This window comes from Mesocricetus auratus, unplaced genomic scaffold (genome assembly GCF_017639785.1).
Source record: "Mesocricetus auratus isolate SY011 unplaced genomic scaffold, BCM_Maur_2.0 Super-Scaffold_6730, whole genome shotgun sequence".
NCBI classification, from domain to species: Eukaryota; Metazoa; Chordata; class Mammalia; order Rodentia; family Cricetidae; genus Mesocricetus; species Mesocricetus auratus.
The window spans coordinates 15,454,772-15,464,869 of NW_024429184.1; the positions used below are offsets into that span (position 1 = coordinate 15,454,772).

The window sequence follows — 10,098 nt, forward strand, 5'->3', positions numbered from 1 at the left end:
AAGGGCTACTTAATCAGCGATCCCCGATCACTCGGTGACCTGCACAGTGAACAGCCTGGGGCGCTGCCTGGACAGATGACCATGAAGTCGGAGTGGGGGTGAGGAGGGTGGCAGGCAGGAAGTACGGCCTCTAGGCTCCTTCCCAGCAGTCCTAGCTGGAAGTAGGCAAAGGAGCTCACATGGCTTTGCTCCCTGTGGCTGGCCTTCAGAGTCAGTACTCTCAAGGGTTAGCCGTTCAGTTCATGCTGTCCACTCAGAATGGGACCAGAGCAGCACTCACACACTCGGCACACATGGCTAACGGTGTCTCCTACCGAATGGAGTGGAGTGGAGGAAGAAAAGACAGTGACTCCAGTAAGCATTTTCTCCCACAAATCAGAAAAGCTGCCCTCGAAAGAGAAGGAAGCCGAAACAAGAGGGCCAGGCGTGCCTGGCCTGCAGAAATGTCTGCCTTCAACCTCCAGTATCAACAAAAAACTTTGAAAGGTCTTTTCTGGCTGTTCAGTGATGCTTGGTGGCTCATCATGTAATCCCAGAAGTTGGGAGGTAAAGGCAGGAGGGTCAGGAGTTCAAAGTTCACTTCAACTATGTAGAGAGGTCAAGACCAAGATGTTCAAAGTTCACTCCAACTACGTAGAGAAGTCAACACCAAGATGGGGTTACAGGAAATCCTCTGGGGGCAGGGAAAGAAAGGGAGACCCTGAGCGAGGGATAGAGGCACAAGGCTTGGCCTCAGGCTGGCTCCTGTCTGGCCTGCATCCCTACCCTGGAGCTCCTTGGATCCTAACACAAATTCCCCATGTTATGACTCAGCTAACTTAGCTACGGTGGGAGAATCCTGAAGAATCCTGTTGTTTAGCAACAGGCCTGTACAAATGTGCTGAACTCCAGGTGCCATTGCCTCAGACTTCTGCTGGATGACGGGGTTCTGTGCAGCATGACAGGGTTAGCATTCAACCGGGACAGATGACAGTGGTGACTGTTGAGTCACCCCTACATCAAGCTCCGGCTGATGTCTGCCAGCATAGACACTCCCTAAGAGGACAGCGTCAGACCCTGAAGGTCTGGGTGAAACTCAGCGATGAGTGAAAGATTAACTCCCCCATCCCTAAAAGAGACGAGAACATTCAGTGTCTCCGATGAGTAGGATGCTGAGGGACTGAGCACACAGCTCTGCTGGCCGAGTGTCTGTCAAGAAGCACGAAACCTGGGTTTGCTCCCCAGCGTCTCAGGAAACCAGGCATGGTGGAACACAGCTACAAAGCCAGAACTCAAAAGGTGGAGGCAGGAGGGTTGGGGGTTCAAGGTCAGCTCCAGCTAGACAATGAGCTACATGAGACCCTGTCTCTAAAAGTAACTGTATAAATAAGCAAGCAACATCTTATTTGAAGGATTCTTCCATTGTCTGTCATGTATCCATGCCCTGAACCCCTCTTCCTAAAAGCTCCCGGGCACTTTGTCCAACGCATTACGTGTTAGGGGGAAACGCACCCCAAGCCTGGTAGCTAAAGATAATGAGGCAGCCCTGGGCACAGCCAGGGCTCGGGGGCCACCTCCGAGCTACACAGGGCAAATGAATCTTCTAAGATCTACTTAGGATGTTGACCCAGAATTCTTTTGCTCTCTACATGCAAACATAATCTTATACAACCCTGATGGGTACCTATCACCATCTTTCATGAGCGATGTCGCCATCCAGATGCTACTGCCAGCATGGAAACACAGGAGGAGGGGAAACGGTGGACCCAACCCTGCTCCAGGCACTGAGGAACCCAGCACCTGTGCTTCATCTGACTCAGGGAGCCAGCGGAGCACCTACGTCGGTACGTCTGTCCGTCTAGCTTTCTGTAACGGGCAGAACAAAGTCTCATAACTGACTTACATCATCATGCAAATGTCCCGGGAGGCTGGTGCTTTCAGAAGTAGAAGCCACCTGGTTAAACAGTGTCCGGTATGATGACAAAAAGCCTAGAATCCCAGCATTTAGGAACCCGAGGCAGAGAGGTCACATTGGAGGCCAGCGGACTGCGCAGCAAGCCCCTGTCTCAAAGCAACAGCAACAGAGCCTTGTATTCACCAGAGCAGCTCTACTCTGACATAGACAAGCACTTGCTCGGGGCTGGAACTCTGTGGGTAGAGTGCTTGCCTGACATGCTGGAGGCCTGCCTTACAACCCCCCACAGCTCAAACCAAGCATGGGGCTGTAACTCTAGCACCTGGAGAATAAAGGCAGGGGAGCAGCTCAAGGATATCCTTGGCTAATAATGAGTTTGAGGACAGCCTGAGGTACAGGAGATACTGTCTCAGAGGGAGAGAGGCAGAGAGGGAGGAGAGAAGGAAGGAAAAAAAGTCTGTCAAGATGGCTTAGTGAGTAAAAGCACTTGCAGACAAGGCTTACAATCTAGGTTCGAGCCCGGAGAGCCACATGGTGAAGAAAGAGGACCAACTGCACACTGTCTTCCCACCTCCACACACTCATGATGGCACACACACACACACACACACACACACACACACACACGACCAACTGCACACTGTCTTCCCACCTCCACACACACATGATGACACACACACATACACACACATGACCAACTACACACTGTCTTCCCACCTCCACACACACATGACGAGACACACACACACACACACACACACACACACACACGCACACACGGATGGGTGAATTAATAAATAAAATGTAATAAAATGGAATCAAACCTTTTCCTCAGCCAGAGTCCTTTCTGGAAGGTGACTCCGCTAAACTTTTGACTTAGCTTAATAGGTCAACAATACCCAAGTCTCCAGTCCCTGCAGCCTCTGACTGGAGTGAATGCCGCCCAGCTCAGCATGTCAAGACCTGCACTCAAGCTCTTCCCCAAACCCAACCCCCATGCTCTCGGCAGTTCACCCACCTGCTTCGCTGAACCAGTGCAATCCCATGATGCTTCATTTCCCTCTGGCTTGTATTAAAACCACCTGGGAAGAAATCCTATTGGTAGCTGCTGCTTCCTTTCTTTCTTTTTTCTTCCTTCCTTCCCTCCTTCCCTCCTTCCTTCCTTCCTTCCTTTCTTTCTTTCTTCCTTCCCTCCTTCCTTTCTTTCTTTCCTTCTTTCTTTCTTCTTATAAAACAGTTGTGTATTGTGGAGAATGTGGCAGCTGGATTTACTTCAGGATAATTTTTTTTTCCTGGTACCACTACCACAATTTACAGGGCAATATACCTGATAAAATGAAAAGAAAAAGACAAAGCTACAACAGGTAAAAGACCTCAGGAATGTAATCTAATTGACACTACAGTGCATTAATCAATAGCCGCACCTTTTGCAAACAGTGCCTATGACACTCCTGAACAAGAAGGGTTTCCTGTTTAAGCGGCAGTAACTTTTCTGACTATGGATCATTGTTCCTTCTGTGGCAGATTTTTACAGTTACTCTAATGCATTTAGGACAACTGTCTCAAAGTAACCTGCAGCTTTCCTGACAACTCCTCGCTCTCCTGGTGAGAACTGCAGCTCTTTTCTGCTGTATTAAAAAAAAACCTTCTGTTACCATATCCACCACCAGATCCATAGTCACCACCACAGGGACTGCCTGAGCTGCTCCCACCAAAACCGGGGCCCCCTTCCATGGGTCCATTATTGATTTCTGCTGTCCACCATAATTTTCAAAGTCATTATAGTTCCCACCACCACCATAGTTACCTCCACCAAAATCTCCTCCTTCACTGTAACCATCGTATCCTTTACCACCACCACCCTGGTTTCCATATCCTGTCCACCACCACCATAGCCTCCTCTACCCTGTAACCAGGACACCACCATAGTTGCCACCATCACCTCCAAATCCATTCTATCCACCATCGCCGCCTCCGTAACTGCCTCTGCTGCCACCACCGGCACCACCATAGCCTCCTCTCCCATCAAAGTTTCCACCACGACCAAAATTACCTCCACCACCTCCAACGTTTCCTCCACGACCCATAAAGTTGCCAGATCCACCTCCACGACCTCTCTGCGACCCAGCAGACTGCATCTCTTGTTTAGAAAGAGCCTTCTTCACCTCACAATTATGCCCATTAATAGTGTGGTATTTCTGAACAACAATTTCATCAACGGTGTCATGATCATCAAAAGTTACAAAGGCAAATCCTCTCTTTTTTCCACTCTGCCTGTCTTCCATGACTTCTATGGTTTCAATCTTGCCATACTTTCCAAAGTAGTCTCTCAGATTATATTCTTCTGTATCTTCTTTAACACCACCAACAAAAACTTTCTTCACTGTTAAATGGGCCCCAGGCTTTACAGAATCCTCTCTAGAAAGGCTCTCTTTGGTTCCACCACACGCCCATGAACCCTGTGTGGCCAAGCACACATTGCAGCGTTCACCTCTTCAACACAAGTGTAGGTCACAAAACCAAAGCCCCTGGAACGGTTTGTTTGGGGGCGTCTCATTGCCACACAGTCTGTAGTGTGCCCCATTTCTCAAAATGTACTCTTACACTATCATCTGTGGTTTCAAAGCTCAGACCACCAATAAACAGCTTCCTCAACTGTTCTGGTTCCTTTAGATCATGGCCCTCCAATTTGAGACCGGACTCGCCTCTTCCAACTGGAGTTCAATATGGGACCGAGAGGAAGACCAGGGTAATGTTGTTTAAGAGGGAAAAAGGAAAAGAGGGAGGGAGGCCAAGAGAAAGGCCTCTTTCTGACTTCTCCAGAGATGCTCTGGTCACCTTTGGCACACTGGCTGCCAGGCTCTCCATCTGGAACCGTCCTCCTGCCGCCATTGCTTGTTCCAACAGGATCTTCACAGAGTATCTGATTCCTGACAGCGATTGCAAGCTGTGGAGCAAGTCTGTTCCTGGAGGCAATTGTCCCTGGGGTTTATCTGTCTGCTTTTTCTTCATGTCTGGCTGCCACTTTGACGACAGATGGTACCCTCCTACCCCTGTGGATGTCATGCTGTTCTCCAGTGCTCCCAGGGTGCTTTGACAGGGTGCCTTGAGATGTGTTACTATGGCAGCCAGCCTCCAAGATGCCCCTCCCCCTGTGATTCCAGTCTTCGGTGTCCACATCCTGAGCAATTCCAGGGTTGGTCTGTGTGACCAGTAGCATTTGTCAGAAGGGATATGTCTTTGTATTTCCACTGCTATAGCAAACAGCAGAAACTGGGTAGCTGATAAAGGTTGGGGTTTACTTAGCTCACAGAGCTGAAGGCACGGCCCTGGCCTGTGCCAGGCTCTGGTGAGGGCCCCTCTTTCCATCATAACATGACACGGGGTAGCTCATCGAGTGTGCCACCTTGGGTCTTTTCTCTTTTCACAAAACTACTAAAGTCCTTGTGGGCCACATCTAATCTCCTCCCTATCTTAGTGAGGGTTTCTATTGCTGTGAAGAGACACCAGGACGAGTGCAACTCTTCAAACGGAAAACGCTTAATGGAGGCGGCGGCTTACAGTTTCAGGGGGTCGGGCCATTATTATCACAGTGGGACATGGCAGCGTGCAGGCAGGCACGGTGCTGGAGAGGGAGTGGAGAGCTCTGCATCTTGCAGACAACGGGAAGGAAGGTGGGAGATAATGAGTTCACTAACCCGAGATAAACCACAAATGGGATAATGAGTTCACTAACCCGAGATAAACGACAAATGGGATAATGAGTTCACTAACCCGAGATAAACGACAAATGGGTGTTTTGTTGGGGAAGAACTTACACAGGTAACAGTGGGGGCTTCAGTGGCACAGCACTTGCTTCTCTTCTACCCTGTGGCAGGAAGGGTGACAGCATTTGACTCAAATGAGGCCCTTCCCTTCCGGGTTTGAGAGCTGCTGCCTGCTTGGGTCCAGTCTGCACCTCATTTGTGTGTACGCACAGCCAATCAGGGCTTATCTGCATCTATGTAACAGGTTGCCCAAGAGCTTCTCACAGTTCAGGTAGCTGAAGGGGGTGGGAGACTGCTAAGGTACTCTAGGAAGGAAGAACACACAAGACTTATTGGAGGGCTGGGGAGACGGCTCAGCAGTTAGGAGCTGGTGGCTCTACAGAGGGCCTGCTTCAGTTTCCTGCACACTCGTGGCAGCTCACAACTATCTGTAACTTTAATCCTCGAGGTCTGGACAACCTCTTCTGGCCTCCAAGGGCTCAAGACACCGCGTGGTACAGAAACATAACACGCAGTCAAAAACACCCCTGCACATAAAATATGAATGAATGGATGATGGTTTGGAGACTCTCCAGAGAAAGCCCCTTGGAGAAGTCAATATCTGCAGCTTCAACTGCAAGAATGGAGGGATTGCCCCAGCCCTAGAGACCCGCCCGGAGAAGGGGAACTCACAGCTCTACCCTTCACAGATCTGCACCCTCGCTCTGGGGGCTGTCCTTGGGTGGAGCTGTGACCTGTGGCCTTGGCTGGGCATCTTGAAGCCTGCTGAGAACACTGCCAGCCTCTCTTGATTGGTTGACATTCTGTATCCACTCTCCCGCTGGGCCCTCACTCTCTGGCTTAAACTGCTCCTGCGTGGCAATCGACAGCCCCCCCCTTCCTTTTCCCTTCACTGCCAGCCCACCCACTCCATTCTTGAAGTAAGGGCAAGGCAAGGAGCTGACTGGAGAATCAGCTGTCTTAATGTGAGGGTGAGATGGCGTAGGAGGAGCCCTCACAACTATCGGAGCCGGTGGCCGCAGTAGGACAGCCTCTGGCTGCTCAGGAACAGGTGCAAAGATCCCGGTGCGCACTGTCAATCCCCCTCCCCCAGTCCTGACTGCCAAGTACCCATGCCCCTGCAACCACCACAGTACCAAAGGAAATAACGTCACTGATCTGTCTGAGAATCCACCCCAGTTATGAACGGCTTTAGCATTCTCACCCGGAGCTGATAAGTCCTCTCCTGATTGGTCCTTATTCTTCACCTCATCTGCATACACACATCTAACCCAGCAGAGTCCTCAGAACTCCTATAAACCGATGGGCAGAGCAAGCACATCAGTTATTCTGGCTCTTGGCCAGATGGGGAGAGGGGAGATTCTCTCGATTGTCAGTCAGACTCTGAAGGACCTCTCACTGGACAAGGAAGAGGGAATGACTTCTGCTTTTGAGACCCACTGGAAACAGACACTTCTGAGACCTGCCATTCCTGCTGCAGACAGGGGACACATTCCTGCTTTGGGAGAAGACCCTACTGCTCTTGCCTCGGCAGCCTACTTTCCAGACTTGCTCCTCAAGGACTACCCTCAGTCGCATCCCCAGGCCTCCTGAGAGCGCAGAACTACAGCACTGCCAAGTTTCTTAGCATCCCATGGCTTCCAAGAGCTCAGGGCTTCTACTCTTCCGCTCCTGCAGCTACTCCACATGTCGACCTTGTTTGCCTGTTCCAATTGTCCTCTCCTGTCAATGAGATCCTCCTGGATTTTTCACCCTTAACTCTTTACCGACTTCATTCTTGAAGAGGGCAAGATAAGAACCCCATCTGAAACACGAGAACCATCAGAGTGTGGCCTGGGGGTCTGGCACCAAAGACCTAAACCACCTGATTTCCCCCTTGAATTCATCGATTAACAATTGCTGCATTGTTCCTTTCACCAAAACCATTAAGTAAACACGAAGCTCTCATAGCCCTGAGGCGTACGCTGAACTGTGCAGCGGCAAGTTACTCCCAGGGTGACAAATGGGGATGGGGAACCTGTTCAGGGACTGGTTAGATAACTGAAGGAGGACGAGGTGACAGAGTTTTTTAAGAATGAGCGGCTGAAGCAGAGAAATCCAAGCATGAGGAATGGCTCGTTTGTATGTGGCTGGACTTGCATGCCTGAGCCCTCCCTTCCCGCTGAACCCTCAAGTCTGAGGCTGCCTAATAGGTACTTGGCTCCCCTATGCCCCAAGGAAGGGGCTGGGCCACATTTGCAGGATGTGCCAAAGTATACGAAACCAGACCTGCTGGCAGCCCTGTCCCACCTGTGAAACAACAGGATCGGATGGGCTGGCAGACAGCCGAGGCTGACTGGCAGAGGGGCCACTGGGCCAGCGCTATGGAGCTGTTGCCTGGGGAGCTACACCGTTCCATCCTTGGGTAAGCTCATAAAACAGAGGCGGCTACAGAAGCTCAGGGCTTGGACTGCTGTAAAGCTTACTAAGTTCAGGAAGCTCCAAAAGCTGCAAGATCCCCCGTGCTGGGGCTGCCTGCAAACCCTGCAGGCAGGAGACTGTAGGTAGACCAGACCAGACTGACCTCCAGCTTGGCAATCCTCTTGTCTCCCCCTCCCAAGTACCAGGATGCTGTAGGAACATGCCTCCACGTTCAGCCTTCAGATGTTTTTAAAGTTTGAATTTTTCACTAATCATGTTTTATTTTTAGAGTCAGAAAAAAGTGTGATAGCATTTTAGAAATAAATGGACTAATACTATCATGGGACCAGCTTTCCACTCCCCTCCTCCTCAGACTTCAGCCCCACACAGACCTAGGGTCATGGCCTCTAAGTCTTCTCCCCTAAGGAAAAGCCTGAACACAGGAGAAAGTCTTGCTGTCCTTGGCTCTCCGTGCCAATGTGTGACACACTCAAGCCAAAAACAAGGGAACTTCAACTCACAAAAATCAATGTGAAGAAATAAATTCCTTGACTTCAGTGAACCTTGCTTTCCTCTTGTAAAAACTGAGTTCAGTATTCCTGCCCGCTGTCACAGGTGTGGGGGTATTCCTGTTCACTGTCACAGGTGTGGGGTATTCCTGCCTGCTGTCACTGATGTGGGGTATTCCTGCCTGCTGTCACTGGTGGGGGGTATTCCTGCCGACTGTCACAGGTGTGGGGTATTCCTGCCCCCCTGTCATGGGTGAGGGGGTATTCCTGTTCACTGTCACTGGTGTGGGGTATTCCTGCCCACTGTCACAGGTGTGGGGTATTCCTGCCCCCCTGTCATGGGTGAGGGGGTATTCCTGCCCCCCTGTCATGGGTGAGGGGGTATTCCTGCCCGCTGTCACAGGTGTGGGGGTATTCCTGCCTGCTGTCACTGATGTGGGGTATTCCTGCCTGCTGTCACAGGTGTGGGGTATTCCTGCCCCTGTCACAGGTGTGGGGTATTCCTGCCCCTGTCATGGGTGTGGGGTATTCCTGTTCACTGTCACTGGTGTGGGGTATTCCTGCCCGCTGTCACTGGTGTGGGGTATTCCTGCCCACCGTCACAGGTGGGGGGTATTTCTGTCCACCGTCACTGGTGTGGGGTATTCCTGCCCACCGTCACTGGTGTGGGGTATTCCTGCCCACCGTCACTGGTGTGGGGTATTCCTGCCCACCGTCACTGGTGTGGGGTATTCCTGCCCACTGTCACTGGTGTGGGACATTCCTGCCCCCTGTCATGGGTGTGGGGATATTCCTGTCCACCGTCACTGGTGGGGGGTATTCCTGCCCACCGTCACTGGTGTGACATCTTTAACTCCTCCACCAGTAATATCATGTTTGCCTTTCAGCAAGTCAATGGGTTTTTGTTCTTTTACGACACTAGATTCTGGAGGGGAACAGGCTTATACTTCCTCTTTACTTGACCCTATGTAAATATCAGCTTCACCAAATAAGAAACCCAGGGGATTCTGTTCACAGTGCAGTCTCCCTACAACCTCTGCTTCTCCTTCAGATCATCTTGGGGTTCCTAGGCAAAGGTATCTGATGCAGGAAACCTGGCAACAGAGCTCTTGGGCTAAGTCTTTCCCTGTCACCCCAGGGATGAATCAAGCCAGCCAGCTCAAAGCCTCTGCATCTGGTCCATCCTCCTGTCACTCTGACCCACTGGAAGACACGGGGCTGTCCTAAGAGTTAGCATGTTCTTGACACGTGGCTAGACTCCACAATGGCCTTTTGTTGCCGAGTACAGACTCACACGCACCAGATCAGGCTAGCCTCCAGCTTGCAACGTAGCTTAGGATGACCCTGAAGGGCTGACCCTCCTCTGCCTCTCTAAATCCTGAGATTATAGGCAGTAGTGGCCACACCTACTTCACAAGAGCTTTCTTTTTTGCTGTGTGTGTGTTTGTGGCATTTGTGTGTGGACATACGTACCTGCGGAGGGTTGGCTTTGTCCTTGAAACTAGAGGAAGATATTCGTACTCTAGTC

At 50.9% G+C, this 10,098-nt stretch overlaps 1 pseudogene; it reads right to left on the reverse strand.

Moving 5' to 3' along the window:
- Nucleotides 1-3,442: 3,442 nt before the first annotated feature.
- Nucleotides 3,443-4,906, reverse strand: LOC101833346 (annotated as a pseudogene).
- Between the last annotated feature and the right edge of the window lie 5,192 nt (nucleotides 4,907-10,098).